Here is a 17,755-nt window from a genome sequence, read left to right on the forward strand (position 1 = left end):
ACAGCGTGTTTGGAAAAATTTTTGACGTTTTGACGTCACACTATCACGGTCCTGCTGGGCCCAGAGCACGCCAAATAGAATTCTATTTTGCTGACGTCTGGGCCTGGATTCCGTGCACTGTAGATATCTACAGTCGCCTTCTATCGATGTCACGTGTCATGAAAATATTTGAATTTTTAGCTTTAATTGAATTATTTTCTAGTTTTGCTAGGTTATACTCTAATTGATGCTGAAGTGACACTTAGTAAAACAAGAAAATATTTGAATTAAAACTAAAAATTCAAATATTTTCATGACAATTGCCATCGACAGAAAGCGACTGTAGATATCTACAGTGCACGGAATCTAGGCCCTGGCTGACGAGCTTCTAGACAATTGACAGTCAGTCTCTGGATTTGGCGGGCAATTTGAAAAGCATATAATATTAGGTTTGTTCCAACACGACCGAGAACCGTTAAGAAACGGTAACGCTTCTGCGCAGTAAACAAAATCCGTTCCAACAGAAATATGATCGTCATCGGATCGTCCTTCCCACTGTTCCAACAAGAATTGTGATCTTTCGGTGACGGTTTCGTGATGATCATTTCAGTAATCGGGCAAATGCATAATGTGCTGGTTGGACTGACTTGCGCACTAGGATTTAATTCTTTAAAGTTTTTGAGCCTTTGATCGACTAAAAGCACACAAGCTGTCACCAACAAAAATGACAAATATATGATTACCGTCATGGGACGAGAACTGGGCGATACAATTACGAACATGCGCACAACAAACGGTACAAGTAGTTTCGTGACGGTTTCTGGACCGTCCAAAAGTTCATGTTGGAACAAACCTATTATACACTTAGGGCCGGTACTTTATGTCTTGATTAACAGCCCGTTACCCTAATAGCACAAGGACGTCCAATGGACGTCCTTCACGGACTTTAGGGACGTCCATTGGACGTCCGTTTTCGTCCGAGGAACGTCCTTTATACGTCCTATTTTGGTCCAAATGTCGCGCTACCGAACGTCCATTGGACGTCCATCTAAGGTCCGAGGGGACGTATATTGGACCTTAATCGGACGTAATTTGGACCTTGATCGGACGTCCTAGGGGACGTAAATTGGACCTTAATCGGACGTAAATTGGACCTTAATCGGACATAAATTGGACCTTAATCGGACGTATATTGGACCTTAATCGGACATAAATTGGACCTTAATCGGACGTAAATTGGACCTTAATCGGACGTAAATTGGACCTTAATAGGACGTAAATTGGACCTTAATGGGACGTAAATGGGACCTTAATCGGACGTAAATTGGACCTTAACCGGACGTAAATTGGACTTTAATAGGACGTAAATTGGACCTTAATCGGACGTAAATGGGACCTTAATCGGACGTAAATTGGACCTTAATCGGACGTAAATTGGACCTTAATCGGACGTAAATTGGACCTTAATAGGACGTAAATTGGACCTTAATTGGACGTAAATGGGACCTTAATCGGACGTAAATTGGACCTTAATCGGAAGTAAATTGGACCTTAACCGGACGTTCTAGGGGACGTGAATTGGACCTTAACAGGAAGTCCAATTTTGGTCCAAATGCCACGTTGCCAAACGCCCAATGGAGGTCCACTTAACATCCGAAGGGACGTTCGGTGGACGTCAGTTGGGCCTTCATAGGACGTCCCAGTTTGGTCCAATGTCTTGCTGCCGAACATCCATCTAATGTCGTGGGAAATAAAAAATATATTTTTTAAGGAACTTATATTACATCTTATATTAAATTACAATTATTGGATATTACATTATTTACATTAAATTACAATACACTTCTCCAAGAAATTAACGCACCACCTTAAATATGGGGTATTTTTGATGTCTCGTATTTCCTAAACCTGTTGTTTCATCTAAGTGATTTTTTTATAATATTATAGCCTAGGCTATAGGTTACCTCCTTAAGCTTGTCATGCACAGGGAGCTATGCTGTAATATATGTACATTATATCATATCGCTCTCTATAGTAATGAGTGAGCCTGCAGACAGAAAACAAATGGTTCCATATGTGCAGGCTCACTCATTACTATAGAGTGCGATGTGATATAATATATATTACAGTATAGCTCCCCGTGCATGACAAGCATAAGGAGGTACTTAACCTATAGCCTAGGGCCTAGGCTAGAATATTATAAAAAAATCACTTAGATGCAACAACAGGTTTAGGAAATTCGAGACATCAAAAATGCCCAATTTTTAAGGTGGTGCGTAATCGGCTGTATATACAGGGTGTAACAAAAATACACGTCATAAATTAAATCACATATTCTGGGACCAAAAATAGTTTGAATGAACCTAACTTACCTTAGTACAAATATGCACATAAAAAAAGTTACAGCCCTTTGAAATTACAAAATGAAAATCGATTTTTTCAATTACATCGAAAACTATTAGCGATTTTTTATTGAAAATGGACATGTGGCAGTATTATGGCAGGAATATCTTAAAGAAAAATTATGGTGAAATTTGTGCACCCCATAAAAATTTTATGGGGGTTTTGATCCCTTAGATCCTCCCAAACTTTTGTGTATGTTCCAATTCAATTTTATTATTGTGGTACCATTAGTTAAATTCAATATTTTTGTTTCTTAGTATTTTTCAGATAAGGCAGTTTTTATCGAGTTGCGACTTCTTTTTTAACATGTCTACATAAAAATTTTATGGGGGTTTTGTTCCTTTAAACCCCCCAAATGTTTGTGTACGTTCCAATTAAACTATTACTGAGGTACCATTAGTTAAACAGAATGTTTTTAAAACTTTTTTGCCTCTTTGTATTTTTTCGATAAGGCACATTTTATCGAGATCTGGCTTCTTTTTTAATATGGTTCAAAATATCCCTAAAAATGTAAAGCATAAATAAGTCTGCATATTATTACCAAGTCTCCATAATCGTACTTAACCATATACAAATATGTGGTGGATTTGACAAATATTCAAAATATTTCGATAAAAATTGACTTTTCGAAAAAGCAATAAGAGGCAAAAAAGTTTTTAAAACGTTGTGTTTAAATGGTACTACAATAATAATTAAATTGAAACGTGCACAAAAGTTTGGGGGGGTTTAAAGGAACAAAACCCCCATAAAATTTTTATGGGGTGTCCAAATTTTACTATAGTTTTTTCGTAAGATACTGCTGCCATAATAATGCCACATGTCCATTTTCAATAAAAAATCTCTAATAGTTTTCGATATATTGGAAAAAATCACTTCATCTTGTAACTTCAAATGAGTGATAAAGGCACAGAGACTTAGATGGCGAGGTCACATTGAAAGGATGCCAAACACGAGGACTCCAAAAATGGTACTAAACTACACTACAGCTTCAAGAAAGAGAAGAGGAAGGCCGAAAAATAGATGGAAGCAAGAGGTCGAAAAAGATTTGGAAAGAATGATGCTACAGGGTCAGAAAAGAAAAATGAATAACAGGAAGGAATGGAGAAAAATCACATATCAAGCCAGAGAAGATCTCAGTACATAAAGAAATGTGAAAATGAAGAAAAAAAAACAAACTTTTCAAGCCATGGGCCTCTAAGACCCTTGGTGCTATTATATATATATAACTTCAAAGGGCTGTAACTTTTCTTGTGTGCACATTTGTACTAAGGTAAGTTAGGTCCAATCAAACTATTTTTGGTCCCAGAATATGTGATTAAATTTATGACCTGTATTTTTGTTACACCCTGTATATATCTACATACTTCGTCTAATTTACTAACTGTTGCGCGTCATCCGCGTCGTAGCCTGTGAGGTCGCATGGTACCAACACGAAATATTTAGGCGGTAGGTGTGTTCTTTTTTAGAATCACTTTGCCGAGTACACTGGAATTACAGCCACTAGACATATTTTATTATATACGCGTAGAAATAATATTTGAAGATTTCTATTAATGTTAACCTAAAGAAATACACAATAATATGTTTCATTTAATTTGTATAAATGGATTATAAAGCGTTTTTATGAAGCAGATTTGTTCGGATCACACTGTAACTGTAATCGAACGAAGGTGACATTTTAGAATAAATTGGTCATAGAGGTATATATTAACATAGAGGGAGCCTACCTTCCGCGCTTCCTGACGACAAGATCTCAGGGGACTGGTTTGCTGCATCTCCTTCTAACACATTGTATCGAGAATCTATAATGACATTCAGTGTGAATATAGGCACGGAAGAGGAGGATAACTGTAGCAGCTTTACTATGCGTAAGAGTGAAACAGCACTAATCCAAATAAAAAAGATGGTGTCGTCACTTCGCTCTGAATGACACTCTCTCTATGCTAATATTTAACTCTATGAAATTGGTAACATTTATTTGACAGTTACGGTGATGACACTTCATATTTGTTTATATTCTTTACTATAAGTATCTGTTTTATTTATTATATTTACTGTTTTTATTATTTACTTTACTATAAAAAGATCCTCTGCTATAAAAATATAAATTTCACCTAATTTTATAACGACTTGGAATAATCGAGGTATCTGACAACTTTTTTAGTTGTTATTGTAGACATACTTATACAAAGAAACCTACCGGCTTTTTGCCAAGAGTTCGGAGCCGTTTTTTAATTATTAACAATGCAGTGCAAAAACTCTTGCATTGCAAATCTTAAAAGATTATAACTTAATTCTTGTTCTCTATTTCTTAAGTTTTTACTTATTTACATTGAATATTAATTTGTTTTGTTGTATAATCCACGTTTACAATAATTATGTGACATATTTGATTTAAAATGGATTCAGGATCTTTTTATACTTTGGCAACTATGTCAACTTAGATCTCTGGCGTAGATAATGACTTGGAACAGTAAGTAAATTAGATGGACTGTAGGTTATATTTGGTTCTTGGGACATCAAAGTATATTTTTTAGACATTCTTAGTCACTGATGTGACATACCTCTGATTTGTTTTTTCATGAGTTTTGTAAGAGAGACTAAAAACTTTTTTTATAGTCACCTCCTGTTTTCATATATTTTTTGACATGTTTTGTAGTAAATTCAACTATCTATTTACTACAAAACATGTCAAAATTTACATGTGAAAGCAGATGATCCTAAAAATGGTTTTTCGTCTCCTACAAAATTCATGAAAAAGCAGATAGGAGAATTATTGTACATTACAATTCTCTGATGTTTGGGAAAAAGGGCTTAAGTCATAATTGCACATCGATAATGTTTTGATGATTTCTACAGTACTGTAGTAGATTCTACTGTACATACAGTTTACATCTACAACAGTTTTTTTCTGGTCCAGAAATCATCAAAACATTATCAATGTGCAATTCTGACTTAAGTCCTTTTTGCCAAACATAAAAAAACAATCTGGTCATAACTGACCAATGAGCAATTTTAATTTAACCTAAATTACTACTGTTTCTTAAAATGAAGAGCTTACCCCATAGCGTCTCTTATCTAATCTAACAAGATCGTGCACTATTATTCTAACATACACAGGCACAGCACACAAGCACTATGCTCCGTTTTTCACTATCACCTATCACTCAAACTAGTTCAAAAGGATTTGTCCTCTTCAATCTTCTAGTTTGCCCAGTAGTATCGAGGAGCTGGATTTCCTCGATATTCTTGAACTCATGAAGTTGATGCTCGTGACCCTGCTATCTTCTTGATATTTGTTGATAAAGTAATAACTTATTATTATGCATGGACAATGTGGACTTTCTTCCAACTAGCCAATACACTTTTTATATCTCTCTTTTGCCTTTCATAGCCACAAGGCTATACATTTCCTTCTTGGTTTTTTTTTGTAGGCCACTTTCAGCTGTTCTAAAAAAAATTAAAATGAACGGTAATTTTTCTATTCTTTACAATTAAAAATCAAAAGAAATAGGTACCTATTTACAGGTAATAATATGCATGTATAAATGATTCGTTTCATAAAGAATAAAGAAAATTGAAAACGGATTTTATAATACTTACAAAATTGTTTAAACAAGAGATCTAGCCAGAGCCCAGAGCAAAAACTAGCAGACAGTACAGCAAAAAAGCCACTAATTTCCATTTCCCACACCCCCTTATGGATGCATTTTTTTCCAATCAAAATTTTTACTTTACTAAATTTTTAGGTTATCGGTTATGTTATGAAAATGAAATGTGATGACCAATGACCACGAGACAGGGTTGCCAGATGAAATTTCAGAATATCCCTAGACGGGAGCTTCAATTTCCCCTAGAAATCCCTAAATCGTATTAATTTGACCTAAAAAAGAAGAAATTGACAGATGACAGCTGTCAATTTAATTTATAACCAATTAAACGAATTAAACACTATGTTTAATCCACTTTAATCATTGATTAGGTAATGTTTTAATGTTTACTTAGGAATATTTATGTCAGGGAACAATAAATAATGACAATAATAATAATATTTGAACAAAAAGATATTTAATAACAACAAAAAATGGCGCCAGCACAGTTTAATAAATCCCTAGATTTAAAAAAATCCCTCCAGAGCTCCACAAGCTTCAAAAAATCCCTAAATTCGGGGAAAATCCCTAGACATGGTGACCCTGCCACAAGACGCTACATAGATACTCGCGCGGCAAATTTGAAAATGAACGCAAATTGAACAGTACAATAAATGGCCTCTCTTAAAATCTTGTAATGGAAAATTTTACCCCTCCAGGAAGACATGTACTATGTTCATAAGAATATCTTGTGGTAACTTTCCACCCATAATTTAATCAGATAGATGTTCACGGAATAGAACGGTAGTACCTACATTCCTGGAATGTTTTGTGTTGTTAGGATTAAACTTTTATTTTATTTATTCTTGAATATTTCCTATTGTTAAACATTGTAACCAATAATTTACAAATAAGATTTTCATTACATTACATAAAATCAAAAACATTTTTTGGATATTAAACTATATAGTTTGTTTATAATTGTAATAATTGTATATACAATTTTGAATTAAGATTTAATCTTTTCGATTTAAACTACAGTAAAACCTGTGTTACCGGCCCCCTGCAAACACCGGCCACCTGTACTAACGGTCAGTTTAAAAATTCCCCAAACCAATTACAGTAAAACCTGTCAGTAACGGCCACTAAAAATGAAAAAGCTATTGGCCGATATAGAAAGGTGACCGGTATTGCCAGTTTTTGTAGTCTAGATATAATTGGTTTGGGGAATATTTAAACTGGCCGTTAGTACAGGTGGCCGATTTTATCAGGTGGCCAGTAACACAAGTTTTACTGTATATCTAGACTACAAAAACTGGCAATAACGGCCACCTTTCTATATCGGCCAATAGTTCTTTCATTTTAGTGGCCGTTACTGACAGGTTTGACTGTATTTCATTAACGTAAAGTTAACACGTAAGTTAATATTTTATTGAATTATTTTGCTATTTGATCCCGTAATTGGTATAATGTGTCCAATATATAAGCATTCATAAAACGTCCGTATTTCGTCCAGTATGGACGTCCAAAGGACGTCCATATTTATTCCGTCCGAAGGACGTCCAACGTCGGACGTCCAAAGGACGTCCATATTTATTCCTTCCGAAGGACGTCCAAAATGGGACGTCCAAAGGACGTCCGTTTATAGTCCATGGACGTAAGGACCAAAAATGGACCTATTTTGGACGTCCAAAGGACGTCGTGTGCTATTAGGGTAGTTAACGGAGGTTTAATCGGGACCTGTTTAGGGTCTCTTGCGTTGTAATAAATGCAATTATAATTATTATTATACTTATTTATAATTATAATAATACTTGTAATTTGTAATTGCATTTATTACAACGCAAGAGACCCTAAAGAGGTCCCGATTAAACCTCCGTTAACTAACGGGCTGTTAATCAAGACATAAAGTACCGGCCCTTAATAGTACATATTATGAGGTTCGTTCCAAGACGACACATTTGTACGATCCCTTGAACCGTCATGAAATCGAATGGACTGTTTTAATGTGCAGAATCGCCCTTGAACGGTTTTCTTTCGATCCCGAACCGATTACCGGTACGTAACCCTCTTGGAACGTGTTTGTGTACCATTTCAAGTTCGAGTTGAAATGTTAAAATCAGTACGAGTACCACAGTACAACTAGTAGTTTGCTAGATGGTTAGAAATTATCATTTCTAACATGTTCATTAAACATCACTTCAACTTCAAAATCATCCTCAGAATCGATATCTGACAAAATCGCTGTCTTCTATGAAAAAAAAAATAATAAATTATCCATGTTTTTAAGATTAATTTGAAAAAAAAAAAAGAATTAATAATTATTTAAACGAAAATCAAGATTCACAGGTACCAATAGCGTGGATTGTGGATTATTCTATTATTGAATCATCAGCTGATCTCATAGCAGTGATCAGTGAAAATGAAAACAATCCTAACTGCGCAAGTCAGTACAAATAGTTTCTGCTTGAAGGCATGTATCAAAAGGACCGTTCAGTTACCGATTTCGAAACGGTACATGGATCGCTTGGAACAACACAGTGTACACTCCGCGTCAAAAAAAACTGGTACAACTCTTATAACCGAAAATCGTGTTTTTCAAGTTGTGTAAGTTGATCTTGTCACAAGTGTCATTCACAAACCATACATACTCATAGACGTTTCACGACCATGTTAATCTTTCGGATCGAATTAACGCCATCTCTTGATTGGAATGGGAACTAAATTGACAAATTTTAGTTACGTGAGAATTTCAAATTATAAATTTTGCGGGATTTTTGATGAATTTTCGCAGGAAATTAAAACAACAGAAAGACAATTCAATGTTTTATTCCATATTTTACTGAAAACTTCAAATATTCCAATTTGTTTTCAAAATGCTAAACACTACTGCTATATGTCGCGTGAAAGCACTGATGTGTATCGAGGTATCGAGTTGAATGAAAATTTTTGAAAGAATCTTGTAGGATGATTGTTTAGATAAATATTACCTTATAATCTTTTACAAACTTCCAAAAATATACTAGGTCCGAAATGTTGATGACACACTTGTCTATTGGAATAAACTGTTTCAGGGTATATTATATTGGTTTTTTTTTATGTGGAGAAACACAACACGGGATGATCAATTCTACTCATAAAAACGGAGAAGAGGTTAATACACTTGATTAAAATTGTGATTAAATCTAATTAAAAACGTAACACCATTATAATAAAATAATTAAGCCACAAACTGTAAAATAAAAAGTAAATAACAAATTAATATAATTGTCAACTGTCAGTTGTTAAATATGACAAGAAAATTGACTGACAGCGACATCTCTGGATTGGAATGGTAACTAATTTGCTGTCTTGACCTTGACAATTTACGTGAAACGTCTAGTGTCATTCCAATTTCTAGGGCAACGTTGTCAGTTCAACGAAAATATTATATCAAACTGGGTAAAAACGGGGCTGTGCGACAGACCGCAGTTTTTAATATACTAAAAACTAAAACAATTGTAATTTTCCGTCATCTCAATTAAGTATCCATACATTGATTCGTGTTTTATTATAATTTATGAAAATATTTCAATTAAAAAATAATGATCGATAATAAATCTTGACATGACTTTAAATTATTATGTTTAATGTCAAATCGAGAGGTGTGATTGGTTTCTCGTAAATTGTAGGACAAAACTGCATTGTTGTGTAGAATAAATAAAACAAACTGGAAAAATTAAAAATTTAATTTGAAATTAATACAAAATGAATAAGTTTAACAGTGAACAAGTGTGTAATTTAAATATATGTATTACAATTCGAAATATACATTTTAAACGTTATTTTTTTGTATTTATATTTAGTGCAATTCCGTTATCTGTGATGGCAACAACGAAGTGATTCACGAACAATAATTGTCAGTCTGAACACAGGTTTACATTGGGAAAAAAAGTGTACCAATTTTATATGACGCGAAATGTACGATACCATGATACTATAAATAAAGTTATTCGCAAAATTAAATTCCAACAGAGGGCGCTCAAAATTTCAAAGATGGACGACAACGCTAGGAAAACAATTCATTTTGTCATTTGAATTCACAGTTCTAAAACGTTAAATTAAAATCATTTACAGGAGTGTTTTGCCAAAGTAACCACTAAGTTTTGCAACTAAAGGCCCCGTCTCACCATCAAATAATTGACAGTTATTTGATCAAACTTGACTAGTGACACAAACTATACATACTAACTGTCACTTTGTGTCACTAACTGTCAAGTTTGATCAAATAACTGTCAATTATTTGATGGTGAGACGGGGCCTTATAAGACATCTTATAAGTTAAAGACGACTCAAAATTATGTTTAATCTGTATGCATTCATTAAAATTTGATGCTAACTACTGATTTGTTTTTACTTTTTCATAAAAAAATCTGGCCCCCGATAATCACACAGCGTTCTAAAAATTATTAATCTATCTTAGGATTTCTAATTTTGTTTTTAATTTAATTAATAGGTGCACTACAGTTTATTTTACACCGACAGACAACAATTTTTAATTAAATAAAAACTGGAAACTTGGAAACTAAGTAGGTGAATTTATTTTATAATAATTGTGTTCTGGAAATTACGAAGTGGTCGGGATATTTTTCATAACAATGTACATTCTATGTACATAATATATACTACATTTTATTCATTTATTTAATTTTGCAGTCGCTTAAACATTAAAAAATACTACGTTTAATACAAACGTTAAATTAACAAAATGTGTTATTTGGCATTGGTTAATTTAGGTCATTACGTAGAGTATAATAGGAATGAATACTGAGGAACACTGCAATAGATTTTTTAAGTCGAAATTATTGTTCATTACAACATAAACTGACCGCAAATATTTACACAAGTTAATGGCAAAGTCAATGTTTTCCTTGAGTTGATGCTTTTCAATTTCGCCACCAGGCGTCGCCCACTTTGCGGTTCCTCGCCAATTTATAGTATCATGTACGATACGACGAATCATCGTTCATGTTCGCTTGGAACGCAATTTTTATAATGCGCATGACGAGGGTAGTACGAAGGACGGTTTTCATGTCACTTGTAATGAATGTCAAAATATATACTTATTAACCTAATTATATACAGCGTGTCTACTTGAGTGGGAAACATATGGGAAACTTTTTTATTATTAATTTTACGAAAAAAAGTTATTCTTTATAAAAAGTTCTGCATGCCCCAAAACCTAAGATTCAATTATCAGATATCAAATTTTCTCAATATTATACGAGGTATGTCAAAAAATATGAATTTCGGCTAAGGGTAAAGTACCTTTATTTCTCTCAATATCGAAAATTCTTATGATAAAAAGTTGTTTGGAATTAAAAACTAAGATGAAATATGCAATTACATGCTTCTTATTGAAAAAAAAAATATTTTTCTCAAATTTACGGATACCCAACATCGTTTTTAATTATTACAAATATCATAACTCGTTTATTATTCATTTTACGAAAAAAAGTTATTCTTCATAAAAAACTTTGCATGGTCTAAAATCTAAGACACAACCATGACATATCAACTTTTATTAATTTTATACGAGGTGTGTCAAAAAATATGAAATTCGCTCAATATTATAGCACCTTTATATTTCACAGTATTTCAATTAGAAGGATGTAATTGCATATTGACACATAGTTTTTAATTCTAAACAACTTTTTTAATAACCGTTTTCAATATTGTGAAAAATAAAGGTACTTTACTCTTGAGTGAAATTCATATTTTTTGACATAACTCGTATAAAATTAATAAAATGTCATATCTGTTGGTTGAATCTTCGGCCTTAGGACATACAGAGATTTTTATAAAGAATACCTTTTTTTTGTAAAAGTATTAATAAAAGAGTTATCGTATGTGTAATGAATAAAAACGAAGTTAGTATCAATAAATTTGAGAAAAATTTGGAAAATATTTTTTTCCAATTAGAAGCATGTAATTACATATTTGAGCTTGGTTTTTATTTCCAAACAACTTTTCATAATAAGAATTTTCGATATTGACAGAAATAAAGGTACTTTACCCTTAGCCGAAATTCATATTTTTTGACATACCTCGTATAATATTGAGAAAATTTGATATCTGATAATTGAATCTTAGGTTTTGGGGCATGCAGAACTTTTTATAAAGAATAACTTTTTTTCGTAAAATTAATAATAAAAAAGTTTCCCATATGTTTCCAACTCAAGTAGACACGCTGTATATAGTATTAGCAATATTTTAAATAAAAAAAACATCGTTATATATATATATATATATATATATATATATATATATATATATATATATATATATATATATTTATATTATGTATATTATGTCATGTTATTGTAATTTCATGAATCACCTCATGCTGATTTCTTGTATATTAAAACCTAGTTTATAAAGGTTTTGCAGTTTGATTACAAGCCGTTTGTACCGATCAATTTGATACAAATCAAACTGAGACACAACATGAAAATGACAGCAATTCGGTCGCTCATGCTACTGAAGGTCAACTGAAATGATAATTTAACACCTGGAATGTCTCAGATTAATCAGTCAGTTAGTCAGTTGGTACGTCGCGTCCACAAACCCGTGATAATCAATCTGCAGCTGCTGTTGGAAAAAATAAGAGAAACCCCAGTGATTTTTCAGAAGTATTTATGAATCTTGAAAGAGAGAAAATTGAGTTGTTAAAGAAGGACATGGGCGTTCAGGATGACGATGATCTGAATTGGTTAAAATCTATATCCCCATATTTAAAAAAAATGGCCGCTACTAAATAAACTTCTGTTTCAGACAAACGTACAAGAAATGCTTTTGAATGAATTAGCAAATTTGAGACACAACCACTAACCACAATCATCATCATCCCAGACTTCATCAAGCACCATTGCTTTTTTCAATTCAAATTATCCTACGCAATAGTTTATTAAATAAATAAAAACAACAGTAACTATGTAGTACCAGTGTTTTTTCATTACCATACTTTAAAGTCAGTAACAGCCGCTCCTCAATAGAAATTGGTTTTTGAAAATTACTTATTGACAGTTGAGTACTGGGTTTAACAGAACAGCTGCACTAATCTAATCGAAAGTGCTTGGTAATATGTCACAATATTCTTTAAACCAACGTGAATTATTTCTTAATTTCGAATATAAATGATGAAACTCTCCAAATTTATTTCGCTCTAAATATATGATATATTTGTTATCTTTCTTCTTCATTTATGGAATTTTTTTAAGACTAAGAATTTAAAATATGAATTTTTTAGTAACACTGCCGTATACTTCCCATACTTAAAGAATAGGAATGAATTGACATCGTCACGTTTGTCCTAGGTTGAGTCACAGTATAAAAAGGGACAGTAAAATTTCTTCTATGTCGGCACTTTGATCTCAAGAAGTACTACCGGCAGAGTACGCAATTGGTAATTCACCAGTGGTGGATGCGGGTTTTTCTTGTTAACCCGTACGTTTCTACGCGATCAGCAATGCGAGAGTGGTGCTCTAGCGACACCTTGCGCGGTCGCCATGCGCCTTAACGATTTTACTTCCAATTTTTCGGAGAGAAGTTCTACTGTCCCTCTTTATACTGTGGTCGAGTGATGGAAAGCGAATCTTTCCATCGTGTGGTCGCATCGCGTCGTTTTTCGTCGCTCACCTACGACAACGGGTTAGGAAACAATGTGAAAAAAACCAATAGAATCCTTTATAAAAGGTATAGTCAGGGCCGTATTTACCACTAGGCCGACTAGGCACTGGCCTAGAGCGCCAAATTTGTTAGGGCGCGGAACAGGCAGATTTTGTTCGGTGCATCAAAAAACCGGCAACCAACTTACACATCAGCAAAGCAGTACTATCGATCAGATAAAAAAGACAGTTATTTAACTGATAAGCCATTTTCTTGTAAACTTAAAAATGGAGATATAATAAATAGAAATTGGATGTCATTTTCTCAGAGAAAAGGGTCTCTGTTTTGTGTACCATGCATAATGTCCAGTTGCCTTGTGTAACGGTCACGTTACAAAATTAGCTCTTTAATTATTATTATAATTATTTTTCCTCGGTCTCCATTTAAATTCTCTAATTTCTCGTATAGGACTACTGGGGTGACGTCATACCTCGGTGATGGAACGTACTCCACTTATCGAGAATGATTTCGTTTTCTGAGAGAATTTGACGTTTACCTTGGCGGAGAAGCGCCTCTCGTTCTTTACTTGACTGTTGGCTGTTGTCTCGAATAGAGGTACCATATAGAATGGCGGATGATTTCATCCAACTTATTTTATAACACCAAGCAATTTAAAGTAAAGTAAAAAGTTACCACCAAGGATTGTCTGGAGTGAGGAGACATGTGAGTGACAACTCCTGTTGGAGTCTAAATAGGAATCATTCGGTGAGATCTACTTTTTCATAATAATTTTTTTATGTATAGCCTTGTTTTTTGTTATGGAACATTTGATATACTAGGTTCATTTTTAAACTTTCTTAGTCAATCTATTAAGGGAAGGATGTAGATTATTTCGATCTTTATATTATCTTTATATCGATCTTTTATATTAATGTGGTTTTTGGTTTTACATAACCAAACATTTTTGAAGTCCTCAAATTAATATTGAAAATAATTACCATTTCTCTGTAGGTTTTAAATTATTCAACATCCAATATTTTATAAATTCAATATATTTTTACAGATATTTCCTCAAATAAATCATTTCAATGTCATTTGTCCATGTATTCACACTCAAAACAGTTCAAGGTTACCTGAGATTGGTTTTTGTTCCAGTTTTAATGGTCGGTTTTTCTATACTATTGCTTCTAAAAAGTTCCTCAATTATTTCTTCTTCCCTTTACTTTTTGCTCATGTTTAAAATGAGAAATAAAACTGGGAATGTTTTTTAGCCATTTGGGAGAAACCCTACCATGAAGTCATAGACCTTATTTGACCACCTAGAGAAACCACTACAGCCACAGTCAAGTCATCATGGGAGTATGTCGATTTGGGAGCAAGCTATGGGAGCGTTCCAGCTCAATTTTCGTCTTGGCACCTGGGCCTACAGGAGTCATGGGGTCGCTCCATCCTGGTGCATCATTTTCTAGGATGCAACCGCAACCTCGTTTGGGAACATTTAGTGAGGTGTTTTAGTAACTATTGGTTTTTTTATATTTCAGACTATCTGTTAAATACACTATGTTTTTTTTTTCCAGATTTAGGTTACCTCTGGTTTTTTTTTGACATATTTGTATATTAGATTATTTGGTTCCCAAACTTTGTATCTACGGTAACTTCTTGTGCACAGGAATAAGCCTAGAGAAAATTAGGTTTTTAATACTTTATTATTGCTTTGATATTGGTTTATGTAATTCGGGTAAATTTATTTTTTTAATATTACTAGCTTGTTTCCCAAATATTTTACTGTTATTCGCTTTATTCCATTTGATCGGTTAATTTAGGTCATCGTCGGTATTTATCTCAACTTCATTTCTATTTTAGTCAATTGTATATTTAACTTTATTTATTCATTATTGTATTTTCCCTTAGTGAGGCTTGGGCCTATTTATTTGTAGTATTTTCATCTTTGTCAGTTTCCTTTAGTTGTACGTAGCAGGCGTACTATAACCATTTGGTAGAAGACTTATGTAATTTTGTACCCTATATATATGTAAGAGGTATTTAAGTTTATAACAGATAACATTGTTGTTATCTTTAAAATATATATAGCTTCTTGTATAACTTATGTCATTTTAGAGTTACATGATATATGCTTGTCTAACTCAGAGATTGTTAAAAATCTAGTAGTTATTTTAATAAATATTTATTTATTTTGTATATCATGAATTTTACTACTCCTTTATGTTCACTATTACAGGTTTGATATATTTAATATTTGACAGCAGTGTAAAGGCCCCGTCTCACCATCAAATAATTGACAGTTAGTTTGATCAAACTTGACAGTTAGTGACACAAAGTGACAGTTAGTATGTATAGTTTGTGTCACTAGTCAAGTTTGACTGTCAAGTTTGATCAAATTAACTGTCAATTATTTGATGGTGAGACGGGGCCTTCAGATACCTGGGAAAATGATCGAAGATCATTTTCATGGCGCCCATGATTTGTTAGATTTATTTATTTTGTTCGTCTTTAGCAATTATCCATCTTCATTCAGTTTCAGTACATTATTCTTATTTTATTATTTCATCTTTTAGTCATCATTACTATCTATATAGAGCTACTGTTCTTCGACAGGCATGCAAACGAGCCGTATCCATCCTTGAGTGTCAAGTGGTTTTCTTGCATCTCTTGCTAGCCAACTCTATTCAGTTTGCCTCTGTCTCTTCCCACTTCTACTTCTATCCCTTCTAATCCCCCTTTCTTCAGTACTACTGCAAAGTAGTATTTTTTCCTATTGCGGCTTCTCAACGTAGAAGCCACTTCACCCTTTTCTTTACACTCACCCCTTATCTCTTCTTTACAGCCCATCTCTCTACATCTATGTCCCATTATTTATTTATTTTTTTCCCTTTCTTCTGTTGGAGTATATCTTTCTTTTTACTTTCACTCCAACAGAAGTTTTCTTATTTTTGTTACACTGGCGCCCAACGTGGGGCTGGAACCCACGACCCTGAGATTAAGAGTCTCATGCTCTACCGACTGAGCTAGAAGTCACTCCTTCCTTTTCTACACATCTCACTCTCTTCTTTTCATTTTTATTTTCTTTTCAGCCACAACTATTTAGTTACCTAATCTAGTCAATTCTTTTTTTTTTTTCATTACTTCTGTTGGAGTATATCACTCCAACAGAAGTTCATTTTTGTTACACTGGCTGCCCAATGCGTGGTGCCAACCGTTTATGGTTCTAAGACAGTAGTTCTTTTAGTTCACTTTCCTTTTATTGGAATTTTCTGTATTATTACCTTCTTGATATCTTTGTATACATGTTATTTCTGATTTATTTTTGGTCTTTTTATTTTTATTAATACTAAACAGGTAGACTTATACTGCTTTTGGTTTTGATTAGTTTATTTTTGATACCTCATTTTTAGTTTTAGTGGTACAGCTCATATTTTAGTTTGAATTTTGTATTTTTATTGGAAACTTATTTGTGTATTTAGAATGAGTATACATGACTGACATTATGTTCTATTATTATGGATTTTTAGTCCTTCTACCAATGGTAGTATGTTTGCACGTACAATTAATTATTGACTATGCATATTTTTTTTTCTAGTGTGGTTATATTTTACACCTAACTAGAAATTATTTTCAGTATTTAGGTATTTTATTTACTATATTGATTTGATTATTTATATATTTTGCTGGCATTTTGATTTGTTGGTGTGTCGCTAATATTTTCTCCATATGTATCTTTGTCTTACAAACTTTAGATTATATTTTATATTTGTTATTTTTGATATTTGGGTTGTTTGGTAAGACAGGTACACACCACAAAGCAATATCAGTCCAGAACATTAGCTTCTATACATGATACGTTGAATTCGCATGGTTCGGATGATTACAGATGGTCATCCAAATTATTTTTCTTTAATTGGTAGTGTTAAACATAACAATTATAATTATTTTATAGCAAAGTAGTTCCATTATCCATCTCAGTTTCTAGTTTTATTATTGTTGATAATAATATTATATCAATGTGGGTACCATAATATAATGCTCATAGAAATCAGATACTTTAGGTTGAGATTTAAATATAAATTCTTTATTAGTTAGGAAACATTGATACTATTTTCCTACTAAGTTATAGAACA

General features: G+C 33.0%; 1 non-coding gene across 1 annotated transcript; it reads right to left on the reverse strand.

The window, feature by feature from the left end:
- Positions 1-16,582: 16,582 nt before the first annotated feature.
- Positions 16,583-16,654, reverse strand: Trnak-cuu (transfer RNA lysine (anticodon CUU)). The gene has a single exon. It is a non-coding gene; the product is annotated as a tRNA-Lys (tRNA).
- Between the last annotated feature and the right edge of the window lie 1,101 nt (positions 16,655-17,755).

This window comes from Diabrotica virgifera, chromosome 3 (genome assembly GCF_917563875.1).
Source record: "Diabrotica virgifera virgifera chromosome 3, PGI_DIABVI_V3a".
Lineage (NCBI taxonomy): Eukaryota > Metazoa > Arthropoda > Insecta > Coleoptera > Chrysomelidae > Diabrotica > Diabrotica virgifera.